Source organism: Canis lupus, chromosome 9, assembly GCF_011100685.1.
Source record: "Canis lupus familiaris isolate Mischka breed German Shepherd chromosome 9, alternate assembly UU_Cfam_GSD_1.0, whole genome shotgun sequence".
NCBI classification, from domain to species: Eukaryota; Metazoa; Chordata; class Mammalia; order Carnivora; family Canidae; genus Canis; species Canis lupus.
The window spans coordinates 10,647,735-10,665,215 of NC_049230.1; the positions used below are offsets into that span (position 1 = coordinate 10,647,735).

Genomic DNA, 17,481 nt, shown 5'->3' on the forward strand with positions numbered 1-17,481 from the left:
GTATGTAGATATCACTTATTTTAATAGGACCAAAATTATTAACCAAATTCAACAAAAATGTATCTGGCACTCAATATACTAGGTGCATAAGATACTAAGCATATGAAATAAATCAAAGATCCTTGTCTTTGGTGAGCTTATATTTCAGTCATAGTAGAGTGAAGACATCACTGTACCCTAAAACAGGGTATAATATACTATTTTTAATCTCTTAAAATTCCACTAAAACCACATTGTAAAAATACATGCATTTAGCTAAAAATTTAACACTGCCTATTATTAGACTAGAAACCTTCTATAGCTATAACAAGAGTTTAGAACTCATACTTGAAAACTATTTCTAAAATATGTTTGCAGCTGTTTTCTCCAAGTGTACATGGAATGACTTCTGTTAGTGAGATAATTCGCATTTACTATTCCTTATTTATACTCCTTATCACCTCTTCAGAAAAAAAAGGCAATTATTTGAGTCTAAGTAAAATGCTATGATGTCAATATTGTCCATGCATGGGCAGCCCCAGTGGTGCAGCGGTACAGCGCCGCCTGCAGCCCGGGGTGTGATCCTGGAGACCCAGGATGGAGTCCCACATCGGGCTTCCTGCATGGAGCCTGCTTCTCCTTCTGCCTGTGTCTCTGCCTCTCTCTTCGCTCTCTCTGAATGAATAAATAAATAAATCTTAAATCTTATTGTCCATGCACCTATTAGACACTTATTTATTGTGCCTAACCAAGTGCCAAAGGCTATACTAATCACAGAGCATAGAACAGCAAATCTCCAAGTAGGAAACAATCTTGAAGTTATGGTAATCGCCTGTAAATACAATCCTGCTTTTTTGAATATGGGCTTTTATTAGATTTTTATAACATGTGGCTTAATTGTGCAACCTTTGCTTGATTATTTATGGCCAATGAATCAGAAAACAATATTTCATAAAATTTTATCTGGAAAATATGATAATCTTACCAGTCCATCCAGCCACCTACTCTGTTCTTCAGTAGAGATTCCCATTATATCTGTGCCCAGTAATTGTATAGCTTACTCTTGGCCACCATCAATATTGAGAAGTGCATTTCCTTCCAAACCACCACTACCTAATCTTTGAAGATGTCAATGGAACGTGGGATAATTAGGGTTCCACATTAATAAAGTCCTTAAGTCATTAGGTTTAAAAAAGAAAACCCACACATATGCCCAAATAACTACCACTTCTCTCCTGTTAACACATAAATCTCATTCCATATTTGAACTTTCGGTTGGGTTTTATACTCTTTTACTAAAGTGTCTGATGCATAGTTAGGCTATTTTATGAGAATCTCAGCTATTATCTTTTCTACCCTCCTTCTCCTATATTTCTATTTTAGCAATTGAACCAACATTCTCTGAGCCGGAAATCAGAGAGACATTGTCGAGTCAGCCTTGTCCCTCAACACCCACATTCAGTGACTCACAGTCTTGGTTATTCCACCTCCTAAATATTTGACTAATTTTCATCTCCTCTTCTGTTCTTTTAGCCCAAGTTTGAGTTAGATGACTACCACCTAAATGACCTCTTTGAACTTGATCTTCTCAATCTCATAATTGTCTTCCATGCTCCTTGGAGGCCACATTATGACCTTGATCATAAGCCTACCCTATTACTCATGAATCCATACTCATAAACATGACTTCCCAATGGCTTTCTAGGTATTCCCCTACCTATATTTCACTTATGTTGCTGCTACTTTCTGTCTTAAATTTAAGTTCCAAAGACCAAACAAATTTCAGTTCTTCCCTTCCCTCAACACACACAGACACACAGATACACAGACACATACACACACACTGATCTACAAAGTTTTGCCTTCTTTTATCATGTCATTTTTAATGACAGCATTTTTCCTACTTATTCACTATTATTCACCCTCTTCCCAGATTTGGTCCCATTTCTTAAAGGAAGCCCTTGTGGACTCTTAAGCTAAGTAGCCCCTTCTCAGAGTTACATAGCATGCCTATCTGACACTTATGCCTCTGTCTCTCATTCTAGGTTGAGCATACTTCTCAAGAATAGGGGTTCCTAATTTAACCTTATATTCTCATAGCTTATCATGGTATTTACAGTAGAAACACAGCATTTTTTTGTGAACACATAAATTTTGAATGAAATAACATTCGCACCTGTGTGACTATTTCTGTTACAGCTGTTCTGTTTACCAGAGCCAGTTCCACACAACCTGGTCTCTTAAGAACCCCTGCCACCCCTACAGTGACATATTTACAGCTTGGTAAAGGGGTCTTTGCCTATATCCCATTCTAGGATCTTCCTTCTTCATTCTTCGGTGTCCAGAATCTAGAAGTTTCTCAATCTCTGTGCTTTGTTTATGACAGATTCCAACCTGCCCTCAGTTAATAGGTCACTCCAGAGCCATGCCCCATGATTAGATGCCCCTTTATTCTCAACATCTACCCTGGTACTAAGTTCCCCAATATTTGCTAAGCCTTCACCTCTTTTGCTCTCCCATCACCAACATCATCCATCAAAACTCTGTACCCATTTATCTGCTACCCCAGTAACTTTCCTGCTCACCAGCTCCTCATTGCACATGACTTGGTTCTCTGCTCCTCTGAGACTGCCACTTGGCTGGCACCGCACTACAACACAAAGAGCCAATCCTGGCCATAATGCCTATTCAGGCACTCTTAGCAGCCAGTGTGAATAACCACATCTTCTGATTCTGTCATCAATGAAACTCTCCTTAATGTAAACTTTGTGATAACTTTCAAGAGCCTCTGCCTTTTCTAAGCTTCCACAGAAAATCCTTAGCATTGCCAAATAAATCTGCTTCAGCCATATTACAGTTAGCATTATCTACATAACCTAGGCTAAATCAGTATGGGTAGGCAATTTGAATCACGTTGGTTTCACATCCAGATTTGCTGTGGGATTATGGGCAGCTTCTTTTTTTTTTTTTTTTTTTTTTTCAATTTGCTTACATTCTACCTTTCCAAGTTTCAGTGGTGTAAAACTGTGGTCACTTTTACTGACTAGTTTCTGTGGGTGGTAATTAGGCTTCCTGTGGAAGTAATTTCTCCAGCTTTCAGACATGGAGATGAATTTCCAATATTAATTATTCCTCCTGACATTCTTGTTATGGTATGATTCTCTAAAATTGTTAACAAAAAGCTCATGTGTTAGCCAAATAATGCCTTTTAGAACTGACCTATTTATCCCACAAGATATATCTTTAAAAACACACTGAAAATGTATTTCTTATTTCCAAAATACCTGCAAAGAAATAGCTCTCATGTTTAAATTGCACATGAGGAAGATACTTTCTTTATTGGTATGTGATTATTCCCTCCTGATGCCACACAATCTGGTATAACAGTCTCTTTGTACTAAACATTCAATATTTCATCTTTTTTTTTTTTTGAGAAAGAACTATCTAATGTGAATAATGAAAAGATCATGTGCTCTAGTGGCCTTTGCCTGCTCCATCTGTAGCATGTATTCCTTTGTGGAACTACAGACCTAAGTTCTCTGATTACCTTCAGTGCAACAGACTCTGATTAGTGAGGCCAGCATGCCCTACCCATAAGTACCCATAGTTCTAACAAAAAAATTTAATAGCCAACAATTTTACAACAATGCCTGTGACCTTGCCAGAAGCCATTAGATCTCACTGGTGGAAAAGACCTCTGAGATCACCTAATACAACCGCCCATTTCTCAGATCAGGGTATTCAGGAAGATGAAGTGACTTGTTCAATAAATTGGTAGTCGAACAAGAACTTTCTCCAGGTCTCCTGACCTATTTTTATCCCCTGTAATTTATTTTTATGTCCATTCATTTTTTAAACAAATATTCATTCAAGCTCTTCTTCATGATGGACACAAGACAGATGTAATCCATTCCTTTCTGGCAGGTGCATCCTAGTGAATTCTGCTCAACCCACAATGTTAATTTCTCTGCTCAATTACAATGGAAATGCCTAAGTACACACTGAGGTGGATGAAGTCTTAGGACCACCTACAGCACAGACTAGGATCCACTCCCAGAACTGTTGCCTCTTATCGACACACATTGGCCCCACTCCATGAATATTTATCTCTGTAAAGCATAATACTTCCTCTCTAACTCTTGATTCTAACCTTGAATCAAATCTCCCTTTTAGTGTAGTTTTTGACAAGCATGTAAAATTAGTCAACATTCCTTGAACTCTCACATCTGAGTAAGAACTTATTCAAGAGAAGAACTACCTAAACCCAAGTCAAACAATCACGAAAAAACAGATAAGAATATTTTCTGCAAAGATGAAGATTTAGCTCCATTTATATAGCAGCTCTCAGTGAGAGCAATTTGAATGGAGACATTTTGGGTTGACACAACTGGGAAGGGATACTACTGGCATCTGATAGGGAGAGACCAGGGGCTCTGCCAACTATCTTATAATGCACAGCACAGTCCCCATCCTCACCACAAAAACTCAGCAGCCCAAGGTGTCAGTCATGTCCAGGTTGAGACACTAGAGCTCCAGGGCTCTATATAAAAGTAACCTATACCCATGAAGCACTGTTATCCCTTCAGATCCGCTCAGAATAAATTGGTGGTATAACTGCTTTAAATAGAATAAAATTCAAACTCTTTAGGGGATCCCAAACCACCTTGATAGTCCAAAATTCCATCCTTAATGAGGAAGTATAGTATGCTATTCCACTCACATATATGCTCATATGAAATAAAGAATTCTGGGATGCCTGGGTGACAGTCCATTAAGCATCCGACTCTTGATTTCAGCTCAGGTCATGATCTCAGGGTTGTGAGATAGAGCCCCACGTGGGATTCCACAATGAGTATGCAGCCTGCTGAAGATTCTCTCTCTCCCTCTCCTTCTGCAACCCCCCCAACTTGTGCACTCACTGTCTCTCTAAAATAAACACACACACACACACACACACACAAATAAATAAAAATAAAGAACCCCATCCATTAATGTGGGCTGCAGGGAGTATCATTAATGTTCTTGGTAATCTTGAATAATATATGAAGCTACAATTCATATTAGTTCCATTTTCTGTTACGCTTAATGGTAAATAACTTATAGGTTAAAATGTCTATCAAAATACAACAAAAATGCTTTCCTCACAAACCTGGAAAAGAAACTAGTAATGACAAAATTGTGAACTCCCTCTGAAAAAATACAGTCATCTTCTTTTTAAATAGAATATTATTCACCCAAATTCTGAAAGAAATCAATCCAAGAAGATGTTACAGACTAAAGGCATTTGCTCTATGTATCATCAGCTGTTTTTTTTCTTTGTTCTTTCTTTCTTTCTTTCTTTTTTTTTTTAACCACGCAAACCTTTTATTCCCTTCTTGACAACAACATACACAGCATCAGTGATGTCATGGTCATGGAATTAAATTAATTCTTTTTAACCCAATTGCTAAGATAGTAAGTACTTGACACATACACAGCTCACACGGTTAAAAGCCTGATAAGCACAAACATGAATAACCATTCCTTATTAAATTCCCAGTGGGTTTTGCTTCACGATGTTCAAAACTAAGACCCAAAACTTTGAGAAGTAGTTATTAACTTTGTCCAGATTAGTGGCTTTTTTAAAAGAAAAGCTTGAACAGATTGACTAATGTGTCCCAGGTCATCTTGCCCCATGTCCCGTCCCACTTCCTCGACAGCTTCAACCCCCCAGAACGTCTCCTGCAGGCAGTCTCACCCACTGCCATCAGCCTTTCACAGATTCAGTCCCAGTCTGTTCACTTTCCTCAATTCCTCACATCGCTTTATATATCCCACACCCTCTCAAGTCTGCAGGCTAATAGCAAAACAGAAGAACAGCAAAAGAAGTTCACCAGGGCCAGGTCCCAAATTAAATTTGGTCATATTAACTCACCTAACACGGCTTAATTTTATGTCTACCTTCTTCATCAGAATGGATGACACCATCAGTTTAGGCACAGCTAGCTGGACCAGTCCCACTCAGCCAGTGACCTAGAATTGCCTTTGATCAGAAGCAAACGTGGTTTGTGGAACTGACTGGTTTTGGATGCCAAAAAAACAAATACAATGATTTTTTTGGAGCTAGACAAACACTGGGAACGCTTACTAGCAACCGCAAAGCTAGTGTATTTGATCTTCCATGCTTGACGTCAAGACAAGGTTTTAAAATATCCTAGTATTTGGCTTGTTCTCAATTTAGCATTTGAGATGTTTATAGATATTGTAGTTAATAATGTTGACACATATGAGGAAAGGGGGTCACTTACAAGAAGAAAACACGCAGTTTTAAATGACAAGCTAGTGTGAAAAGCAGTAGCCCTCGACCCTGACACACTATAGGAAGCTCTTGGGCTGTAGAGCAGGGAGCGGTGCTTTTTAAAAATGCAGATGCCTGACTCCCATTCCAGACCAACTGAGTCAGAAATCTCTAGGGGACTGATGGGAGGAGCGCGGGGGAGCAAGTTGTTATTGTTTTTAAACTTCCAGGGGTGATTACAACCAGAGAGCAAGTGCTAAAAACTATGGCACAAGGGCAGGTCTGAGACAGAAGGTTTGTGTACAAGTCTCAGTTCTGATGTCACCAACTGTATAGACTAGAAATCCAGAGGTTCCCCAACCTTCAAGTCCCTCACCAATGATGGAGCATACATGGTACTTACCACATAATGGTGTTGCAAGGATTAAAGCAAGGTGTGAAATGCATCTGTCACCTAATAAGGGGCCATTATTATTATTCCTCTAAGATCTGGACCTTCTATTCATACTCTCTTCAAAGGAAAGGGTTTTAGTTCTGCAATGGGTGAACAGACCATTCTCCAGAGCCCGGACCCATGAGCCTGCTTATTTATCTTTGCTTTCTTTCCTTAACTGGGGGAGCAATCAGGAAATCTGCCTTGCTTTCACCTGAGCTGGAGTCAAGTGACTTGCCAGTGAAGCCCAGAGGAGAGAGGAGAGGCCAGCTCTGATTGCACCCAGGGACTTTCTGGGCCAGAGGCTGGAACGGCTGAGTGTTCCCTCGGCATCACATATGAAGATTTTCCCTGGGATCTTGAACAGAACAGGCTTCCACTAACCACAGGATCAAAAGTGGATAATGACTGCATCAAAACATCTACTTCAAAGTAACTGCTGACGAATATCTAAGAAGGATGCTAAGCACTTTACCCTCATTACTTAATTTATTCCTCGCAGTGGCCATCCATTATAGGCATGATCTCAACCTGACCAACAAAGAAACTGAAATTAAATAGCATGTCAAAGGTCTCCCATCTAGAAAGTGGCATTTACTGCATGCAAAGCCATGTTGAGTTGATTCAAAACTCCATTCTCTTAGCCAATCCATCTTACGAAATTAAAAGAAGACACAACACAGGATGAAAGTGCCCACCCAAGACAACCTCTTACCTCCTAGATTTGCTACCTCATGGGTGAGCTAACATATAGCTCTAGAGGGGTACCAATTCTCAAGTTTACACAAAACAATCTTTTAAGATGCTGATTAATACACAGATTTCCAGGTCTTATTTTCCAATGATTCAAAAACTGTGGGTCTGAGATGGGGGCTCTGAATCTGCATTTTTAGTATCCATTACACGTTTCTCTACTATACAGCTTTTCTATTTTATTTCCTTTGAGAAATATGCCTATGCTTTTATTTTATTGGCTTAAACATATTGTCCTAAAATAGGCGGCCTTGAGCCAAAACCTGCCAGCCACCTGTTTGGCAAATAAAGTTTTATTAGAACACTGCTACCCCTATGTGTTTATGCATCATCTATGTCTGCTTTCATGACAGCCGAGTAGTTGCAACAGATGCTGTATGGCCAACCAAAGAAAATATTTACTATCTGGCCCTCTACAGAAAAGGTTTGCCAACACCTGTCCTCAAATGACTCCACTGCTAGATTTTGGCCAAAATATGGACCCTTGATTAATTTGGAAATACTTTTCTATATCTGACATCATCTGAGTTGCTCAGCTTCTGCGACTCAATAAGTGAATGAAAAATGTATTTTACTTGTTAAAAAAATCCATATCATTCATTATGTCTTGGAATATGCTATAAGTGTGTAAATAAACGGCATTATCTCCTTTTCCTCCTTCTAATGAGCCACAAAGTCAGAAGCAAAAGAATCAGAATTTTCTCTAACAGATGACCAAGAAAAGCAGGTGTTCCCCATCAAATTTGTAAGACAAATAAAGAAAAATCTGAAGAATCCATTAAGAATACTCTTAACTTATTTACTTGAAAAAAAAAAGTTAGTAAAGGCACAGACCTTTTCTGTTGCCATATACTTAAAAAAATATCAAGATTGAGGGAAGAGCCAGTTGACATTGATGGAGGTAACTCCTTCCAATTGCTGACTATTAGGAAAGTTAACCCACCTCTTTCTTCCCAACCCATCATTATGTAAAGGAAATAGTTGCCACATTAGGTCAAGCTCCTTTGGACCAGAGAGGGAAAAAGGGACAAATCACCAAGCCAGAGAAAAGAAAATGAAATGAGTAAGATATAGTCAAGTGAACAGAAGGCTATATCTTGGAAGGCCAGAGGGAAGAAATGGTCAAGAAGATATAGATCATTATGAACTCACAGATTATGGAAGAGGGCCTTATATGGTATAGACATGCAAGGGATTCTCAATGCTTGTTGAATGAGTGCACTTAGAACAACAAAGTTGGTGGGTGGGGGTGGTGTTCCAAAGAGAAAAGCAATGTTAGGAGTTCGAAGAAGGAAAATAAAAACATTATTTTTACACATAATCATCCGGTATCATATGAATGATCTCTAAGTATTTTCCCACTAGGGAAAATAAAAGCCCAAATTCCTCACTTGGAGCTTGGTTTCCTGGAGGAGCTAAAGGCTTGACCAGGTCTAGACTACATTTTATGCTCATTTGTTTGCCAGGTCCTCTGGCATAAGTGGCTGGGTTTCAGGGTCTGCAGTCCCTCTCTCCATGTTGGCTTGATGCACTGCAGATTTCTCCGTCTGGTTCAACAGGAAGTATGTACTGTTTGTGGGATGCTACTTAGCTATTTTTAAGAGCTGAGCTACATACAGGTATTTATGACTCTAGATCCGATTAAGGGGAAACAAAATTTTTGCCAATGCAAGTGCAGTGAGCATTTTCACAGCCAACCATATGGCCTCAGGATGGAAATGGTCAGGGTGAACAAGTGGAACAAGGCTCTTTCCTCAGCCCTGCAAAAGCCATCATTTCCTTTTTCCAGGCCGTAGTGTCAGATTCTAAGAAATGGTCATTTGCTAGCAGGACGACAGTGTTGTGTGCTTACCTGGATTGCAGGAATGGCAGGGATTCTTAACTTCTATTTTGCATACCAAGGGACTCATGGAGATTCTATTTTTTGTTTATGTAAGCTAATGATAAATCTTACACCTTTCGTATTAGTCAGGATTCTCCAGAAAAACAGAATATTCCATATGTACGATTGTATGTAGAATATAATCTCCTATGTGTATATAAGATTGTGCTTTATACATACCAATACTTATTTATACACACGCTGTAAGTCCCCTAAGCCCAACTAATGATATATATATCATTATATATATGCGTGTGTGTATATATATATATATATATATATATATATTCTATGTGTATGTATGTATATATAAAGAGATTAACCAAAAGAAGTTATAAGGAATTGGTTCACACAATTATGGAAGCTGGCCAAGTCCAAAATCTGCAGAGCTGCTATCCCAGTTCACCCAGTATAGACCCAGGAAGAACAAATGTACGGGTTCTAAGTTCAGCAAGCAGGAAGAGCTAGTGTTTGAAGGTCTTCAGGCAGAGAATTCTCTCTCACTTGAGAAAAATCAGCCTTTTGTTCTATTTAAACTTTCAACTGATTGGGTGAGGCTCACCCACATACAAAGGGCAATCTGCTTTATTCATAGTCCACCCATCCAAAAAGAAAAAAAAAAAAAAAAAAAAACTCCTCACAGAAATACCAGGAATAATGTTTGAATAAATATCTGGCCACCTTGTGGCCCTGTCAAATTGACACAAAAAATTAACCATCACAGACTTAATTGCTATTGAGCTGCCAAATAAATATTCTGGGCTCAGTGTAGTGTTATTTAATGCAAGTTGGTTGACCTTGGCTAAAACTCTGATTTGCAGCCAGTCCATATGTATGAAGCCACTCAAACTATTTTTTAAAAATCTGAATTTAGGCTCAGCGGTTTATCACCACTTTGAACCCAGGGCCTGATCCTGGAGACCCAGGATCGAGTCCCACATCGGGCTCCCTGCATGGAGACTGCTTCTCCCTCTGTCTGTGTCTCTGCCTCTCTCTCTCTCTCTCTCTCTCTGTGTCATGAATAAATAAATAAAATCTTTTAAAAAATCTGAATTTAGAAAATACTTGAAAGCAAGTTAGCCTGTTTATCTTCCATTAAGCAGTGCAGCATATATAAATAGAACATATGGATTTTTTTTTCATCTTCTTTGTCTTTTTTCTCCTTAATCTTAGGTAAAACTAAATTCGAATAACTCAATGTTATCCATACATTCTTTGGGTCCTTTTACCTGTATAATCTTATTCATTCTCTTCTCATGGCTTAGATCATCTCTGGATGGATTATTCATTTATTCACTCACTCAGACTCCTGCCTCAAATACTCACTTCTCCATTAAGCTATAGTCAAACTCCCTCATTCAAAAAAATCTCTGACTCCTTTAAAAGGCCACATATTGTATGTCTATCTTTTGGATTCTGTTTGTCTTTTCCTTTCTTCTTTTATGATGTAGGGTCAATGTTCAAACTCATCGGTTAGCTCCTTGAGAACTGAGAGAGCCTATGATGATCTCTTCTAAGGTAGAGCCTAGTACCATGAACCTATGTACCAATATTCAATGAATATTGAATGAAATGAATAAATGTGTGAGCAAAAATATGAATTGAAATAATGTGTTTCTTACTAGGCAGTTATTTTAGTAACATATCACAGAACTCCTTGCCTCTCTCCATCATCTGACTTGCATATGCCTCTTGAATCCTGGCAAGTCTGGGAAGGCATGCAGTCTGTTAATGGCTGTAAATGTATAATCTTACCCTTGCTGCTTCAAGCCTCTATGTCACCATCACAGAGATTGGTTTTAGTATTTCCATATTTCTACATAAGAGATAGCAGATTTCACATTTGGTAAAATAAAGTCATAAAATTCAGCTCAGTCTCTTTGATTAAGTTATTTTGACTTTCAAGATGTTTAGGCACATCTTCTGGAACTAGTTGTGTTCACCCTGAAGCAATGCAAATTATGAAATTATAAGGGCATACTTACTTTTTCTTTTAAGGTTTTTGGATGCATGTTAAGCTTTAATTACCTGACAATATGCAATTTTAAGTTTTCTATTACTGACTTTGAAAGCAATGCAAAGGTGTAAGATATCTTAATTCTTATAGAAAATCAAGCCACCCATTAAATTATGAGGACTTTCCTCATTAAATTTTGTTGAATATGCAGATTCTAACTTCACCAGGCAGCTGAGATTATTCCTATAATGAAATGATGGAAATCATGTTATTCTCTAGCTCACTTAGATTTTGTAAACTACCAAGCTAAATGAGACAATGTCAGAGAATACATCCATCTAGGCAGACACACATATTGGCTGTAACAGCAACTCCTGTGGAATAAATTTTCCAAGAATATCATAAGTTCTAGGTAGAAAATGATATTTTCATATCATGCACTGAAACAGCTCAAGGAAGTAAGAAAAACATCAACTTGACTCAGCAATCCTACACATTCATATTTAAAACACTGAGGATATTAATGCAAATTCATCATTGGACCTAAATGTAAAACATAAAACTATATAACTTCTCGAAGAAAACATGAGACAAAATCTTCGAGATCTTTGGTGATTGCCATATTGTGATTTATAATAAGAAATATATGTATTTAGTCCGTGTCCCCATTTCTGGCACAGAGCTCCTAAAATCCCTGGAATATCCCAAGTGACAAGAGCATTAGGAGCAGCTTTTGTTCTAATATTTGGGCTTTGACACTTCCAAACCCAAACCCATATAATTTCTTGGATGATAAGAGTGTCTTCTATTCTTTGTGTGTGTGTGTGTGTGTGTGTGTGTGTGTGTCTTCTATTCTAATGAGGTGACTCTGGATGGCTCAGGATGGGGACCAACTGACAGAAAGATCAAGCCATGATTAGAAGCTTAGAATTTTCAGCTCTATCTCCCGGTGTCTTGAGAAAGTGGAAGAGCTGAAAATTGAGTTAATGATAGATCCTGCCCACGGGTGACACCTCCATAAAAATCCCAACAGTATGGGACTTGGGCAGCTTCTAGGATTGTGAGCATACCCACATACGGGGAAAGTGATGCACCCCCAACTCCAGGGGGAGAAAATCTCCTGTGCTCAGAACCCTCCCAAACCTCACCCAACCTATCTCTTCATCTAACTATTCACCTGTATCCTTTCTCATGTCACTTAATAAATAGGGAAACATTTAAGTAAATGTTTCACCGAGTTCTGTGAGTCACTCTAGCAAATCAGTTGAATCCAAAGGTGGAGGAGGTCATCCAAACCTTTGATTTGTAGCCAAGTCAGACAGAAGTTGTGAACAATCTGAGGACCTGCTACGTGTGATTGATGTCTGACGTCGAGCTTAGTCTAGCGAAACTGAGCCCTTAACCCATGGACTCTGACACAACCTCCAGGTAGACAGTATCAGAATGGAGTTAAATTACAAGACACCCAGATGGTGCCCCAGAGAATTGTTTGGTGGAGAGAAAACTCCCCCACATCTGGTGTCAGAAGTGAAATGTTCTGGGGGCCCCTGGGTAGTTCAGTGGTTGAACTACCTTTGGCTCAGGTCATGATCCCAGGGTCCTGGGATCCATCCCACAGAGCCCACTTCTCCTTCTGCCTATATCTCTGCCTCTCTCTTTCCATGTGTCTCTCATGAATAAATCAATAAAAATCTTTAAAAAAAAAAAGAAACAAAATGTTCTGTAGGAGTCATAGAAGATACAGGGGGAAATACTGGGTTTTTCTAACATGCAAAGATTTCTTCGATACAACGCCAAAAGCATGATACATAAAGGAAAAAGAATGGGTAACTTGGATTTTATTAAAATATTTTAAAGTCTGCTTTTTTGAAAAACATTATTAAGGAAAAAAAGAAAAACAGAAACAAGAACGAGGCACAGCCTGGTAGAAAATCTATACAAAACATGCAGGGTAGTGATGACAAAATGATGATATTTCCTCACCAGAAACAACGCTAAGCTAAGCAGAAAAGATAAGGAAACAGCAATTTTAAAGTGCCAAAGGAAAAACAAAAGAAGAAAAACAAAACAAAACTGGGTCTTCCTGGAATTCTGTATCCAGCAAAGAAACCTTCCAAAAGGGAGGCAAAATGAAGACATCTCACATAAAGGAAACCCAAGCAAAGTTGTCGGGGGCGGGGGGCGGGGGGTGGTTGACCTGTACTACGAATGACACTATAGTTTCCTCAGGGTCAAGGGAGAGGATGTTTGTGGAAAACCAAGCACTGGGGATAGTAAATGTGTACATAATTATTTAGAAAATTGTTTTATCCTTTCTCAATTTCTTTAAAAGATCATTGTTATAAAGTAAAAAGAGCAGCTATGCAACTGGAATTTATAGCCCAGCAAAGTAAATTAAGAAAGATCATTAGGGAAGTAAGTAAATTACCTGAAATGGTGACAACGGTAGTGCAAGGGACAAGAAAGAGGCTAATGGCAATAGATGGTGAAGTGGTAATAACTCACAAGAGGTCAAGATTAATTAGCTACACATAGGGTAGTCTTGATGCCAAACACAGAAGAGAGGAGAGGGGAGGGGAGGAGAGGGAAGAGGAGGGGTGAAGGAGAGACGGAGGAGTAGGAAGAATGAGGCAGTAGGGAGGGTGGAGGAAGGATGGGGGAAGTATTTTTCTTTTATTTCCAGTTGCCGTCTTCTTTTTTTTCCTGGAAGGCTTCTTCTTTTTTTCCTGCCTTCTCCCTTCTTTTCTTCCTTCTCCTGGCGGCAGGGTAGGGGAGATTAGAAAATTTAAGGTACCATCAAATTTTAAAGCAAAGGAAGTGCAGGCAACAACCCAATAAAGGAGATAAAATGTAAGATCAGAAATACATGACTAATCCAAATATAGGACATGAGCTCACTCATTTCTAACTATTCCTAGAGTTAGAAACATTTCATGTAACTGACATTTATATGCAACTCATCAAAAATACTGGTGATTTGTTAGACACGAAGTTCTTTAAAATCCTGAGTTTTCTGAGGTGCAAAAGATAATGTGTTAGTATCTCTTTATGAAACTCACCTTCTGAAGGAAGCAAGCCGAATTCTGACTTTATATCCTATCTTAGGAAATAGAAGTGACTATGTAGACAAGCAACTCCTTCAAAAGCCCTGTTAGCAATATATGTCAGTGAAACATAGCTCATCAAGGTTTCACCCTCCTCCTATTTAATATCTGGGGGGGGGGGGGCAGTGGAGGGAGAGAAAGGTTTTGATTATTTCTCCTTAAGTCGCTCTTTGGGAGGGCACCAGCATTTATTCCCAGAAAAATGGATAAAATATACCCAGCTCTCAGTATTTTTTTTCTAAATAAATTGAATTGTGGCTTATTTGATTTACAAAAAAAATTAAAGGCAAAAAGGAAAAAAAAAGACAAATACACGGTAGCTACAAAACTACTTTTTAAAGGATTGGAGGGAAATGGCCCCAGAATAACCCTGCACATTTGTTTGATGATGCATTCCTGAAGAAAAAAGTTTTAAAAAATAAATAATTGTATATGTATTTGGTTAGTGCAAAAGCTGATTGTCTTTTCAGACACCCTTCTTGATGTGGTTGGAAATTGGAACAAGTTTGGAAAGCAATTTGACATTTTATAGCTCAGATATTTCCTCTTTTGCTTTCTCCTTTCAGAAATGGAACACTTTGTGATAGGGCAGTCAGAGGCATGAAATTCAACCGGGATGAAGTATAAGCTACAGGTAGCCTGTCCCCTTCCACATGCTAGCCCTTCCTGTCTTGTGCATTTCCCTCCTTTGCCATTCTACCCAATTTCCTTTGAAAGCCATAGTAGGGTACTTCTTTTTTTTTTTTTTTTAAGATTTTATTTATTTATTCATGAGAGACCCAGAGAGAGAGGCAGAGACACAGACAGAAGGAGAAGCAGGCTCCACGCAGGGAGCCCGACGTGGGACTTGACCCCGGGGACCCCAGGATCACGCCCTGGGCCGAGGGCAGATGCTCGACCACTGAGCCACCCAGACGTCCCTAGTGTAGGGTACTTCTGACAAAATGTTTGACATTATTTCTGAATGTACCAGTGAGAAATATGTTTTGTATATTCCCTACTGTACTTTGATTTTTGGTTTAACCTGGAAAATTACATTGGGTTGGGTGGTTTCTCTGTTTTGTTTTGGTACAAAATTACTCTTTCCAAACAGAGCAGGAGGAGATGAAAGAAAAGGATATTCTATTAACGTAGTATTACTACGTGAAATGATCATCGGAAGAAATGTCTACAGGGCTTGTGGGCAAGTGGAAATTGCACCCCACACTGCTGAGGACTGTGCATGCCAGAAAGCTTAACTTACTTACTGTCCCATTCAAGCACAGCAAACAAGAACCCATGGAAAATGTTCAACTTCCACGAGGGGAAAGTGAATTTTAGTGATTGAATGGGCCAGGGACTTGTCCAGTTTTTGTTACTGCAACCAAAATGTACTGCAGATGTGCCTCTTTCTGTTGTGAGCAAGGCCCTTCTTTCTAGTATTTGAGCAGATTTAACTGAGCCGTGAAGCTCTTTCAAGGATTTCTCTTTGTCAAGCCTCACAGTAGCTTCATTCAGTGAGAGTAAGAGTGGAGAGGTAGCACTCCCTAATCACCACCCCGTGAGTCTGCTCCTCCAGGGACCCTCCAAAGCCACCTGCTCCCATCCTCTCACATCTCTCCATAACTTGTTTTTTGTTGTTGTTGTTTTTTTTTACAGAAGAAAATAATGGAATTCGGTTCTCTTTCATCAGAAAATGAAAGAGAACGTATCAGTTATTCAGAATTGCATCATTGAGTGGACTCTTCCTCACACTGCACTTTTAGATTATTTGGATAACACTGGGATGGAGGAGAGGGAAATGGAGAGGTGAAAATCAAGAGGCACATGGGACACCTGGGTGGCTCAGTGGTTGAGCATCTGCCTTTGGCTCAGGTCGTGATCCTGGGGTCCTGGGATCGAGTCCCATATCAGGATCCTCACAGGGAGTCTGCTTCCCCCTCTGCCTATGTCTCAGCCTCTCTCCCTGCATCTCTCAATAATAAATAAATAAATAAATAAATAAATAAATAAATAAATCAAGGGGCACAGAATGTCAGTTATGTAAGATGCATGAGTTCTAGAGCTCTCCTGTACAAGAGTGTGCCTAGAGTTAACAATACTGTATCCTACACGTACAATTTTTGGCAAGTGGGTAGATCTCACGTTAACTGGTCTTACCACAATAAAATAAGATAAAAAGGACTTGGATAACATTAAAATAATAATATAGTCACAGGGGCACCTGGGTGGCTCACTGGTTGAGCATCTGCCTTTGGCTCAGGTCGTGATCCTGGGAGTCCTGGGATGGAGTGCCTGTGTCTCTGCCTCTCTGAGAGACATCTCATGAATAAATAAATAAAAACAAAATCTTTAAAAATAATAATACTATAATCACAATAGCCACTTTTGCTTCCTACTTTATTCCAGAAATTGGACCAGCTCTACATATATATTTGCTCCATTTCTCCAGTGCTCCCCCTAAGCTAAAGAGCATTAAACAGTGCTCAAGAGATTAAGCAACTGACCCAAAAGCATAAAACAAATAGCAAAGCCTGGCCTGGCCCCTGTGTCGGATTCCAAAGCCTAGGCTGACACTGAAATTTAATGCAGAAACTCAAGTCACCTTGATACATCCTTCCTCTTTTTAGAGACTAACAGCCTGTTTATATTAGAACAAAGTATCAAATGTCAGAAGATAGAATTTCCATTTTATCCATGAAAAATCAAAGGAATTTTTAACTTATGGTATTTCCCACCTTAATTGCATCTGATTCTGATTGCTCCACTTTGTTTAAATACACCTATTCTGTACTGCAATGAAATCTTATTAATTCAGACCCAGCTTATTTGGAATTTGTGATAATTGGATGAGACTGGATGGGCTCACATCAACTTTTCTCTTATCTGCAAAAAAAGAAAAGTGAATACTATTAAAATAATTTCCTGGAGTTTAATCTACCTAAGAAAATGTAGCAATTCTCAAGAACCTCAGCAGCTATGATTTGCATATAAATGATTAGTTTTCAAATATCTTATGAAGAGATCACAGTCCAAAAACCTTGGTAGCACTCAAATATTCTTTCCAGTTGCCCTACATAGATGTAAGAACTTATAAAAATAAAAATTAAAGAGCCC

General features: G+C 38.9%; 1 long non-coding RNA gene across 11 annotated transcripts in view; it reads right to left on the bottom strand.

Moving 5' to 3' along the window:
* LOC106559255 overlaps positions 1-17,481 on the bottom strand; it is a 123,198-nt gene that overhangs the window by 104,567 nt on the left and 1,150 nt on the right. For all 11 annotated transcript variants that reach the window (XR_005364259.1, XR_005364260.1, XR_005364258.1 and 8 more), the window contains exon 3: positions 17,103-17,250. This is a non-coding gene — a long non-coding RNA (uncharacterized LOC106559255). The remainder of the gene's footprint in view (positions 1-17,102; positions 17,251-17,481) is intronic.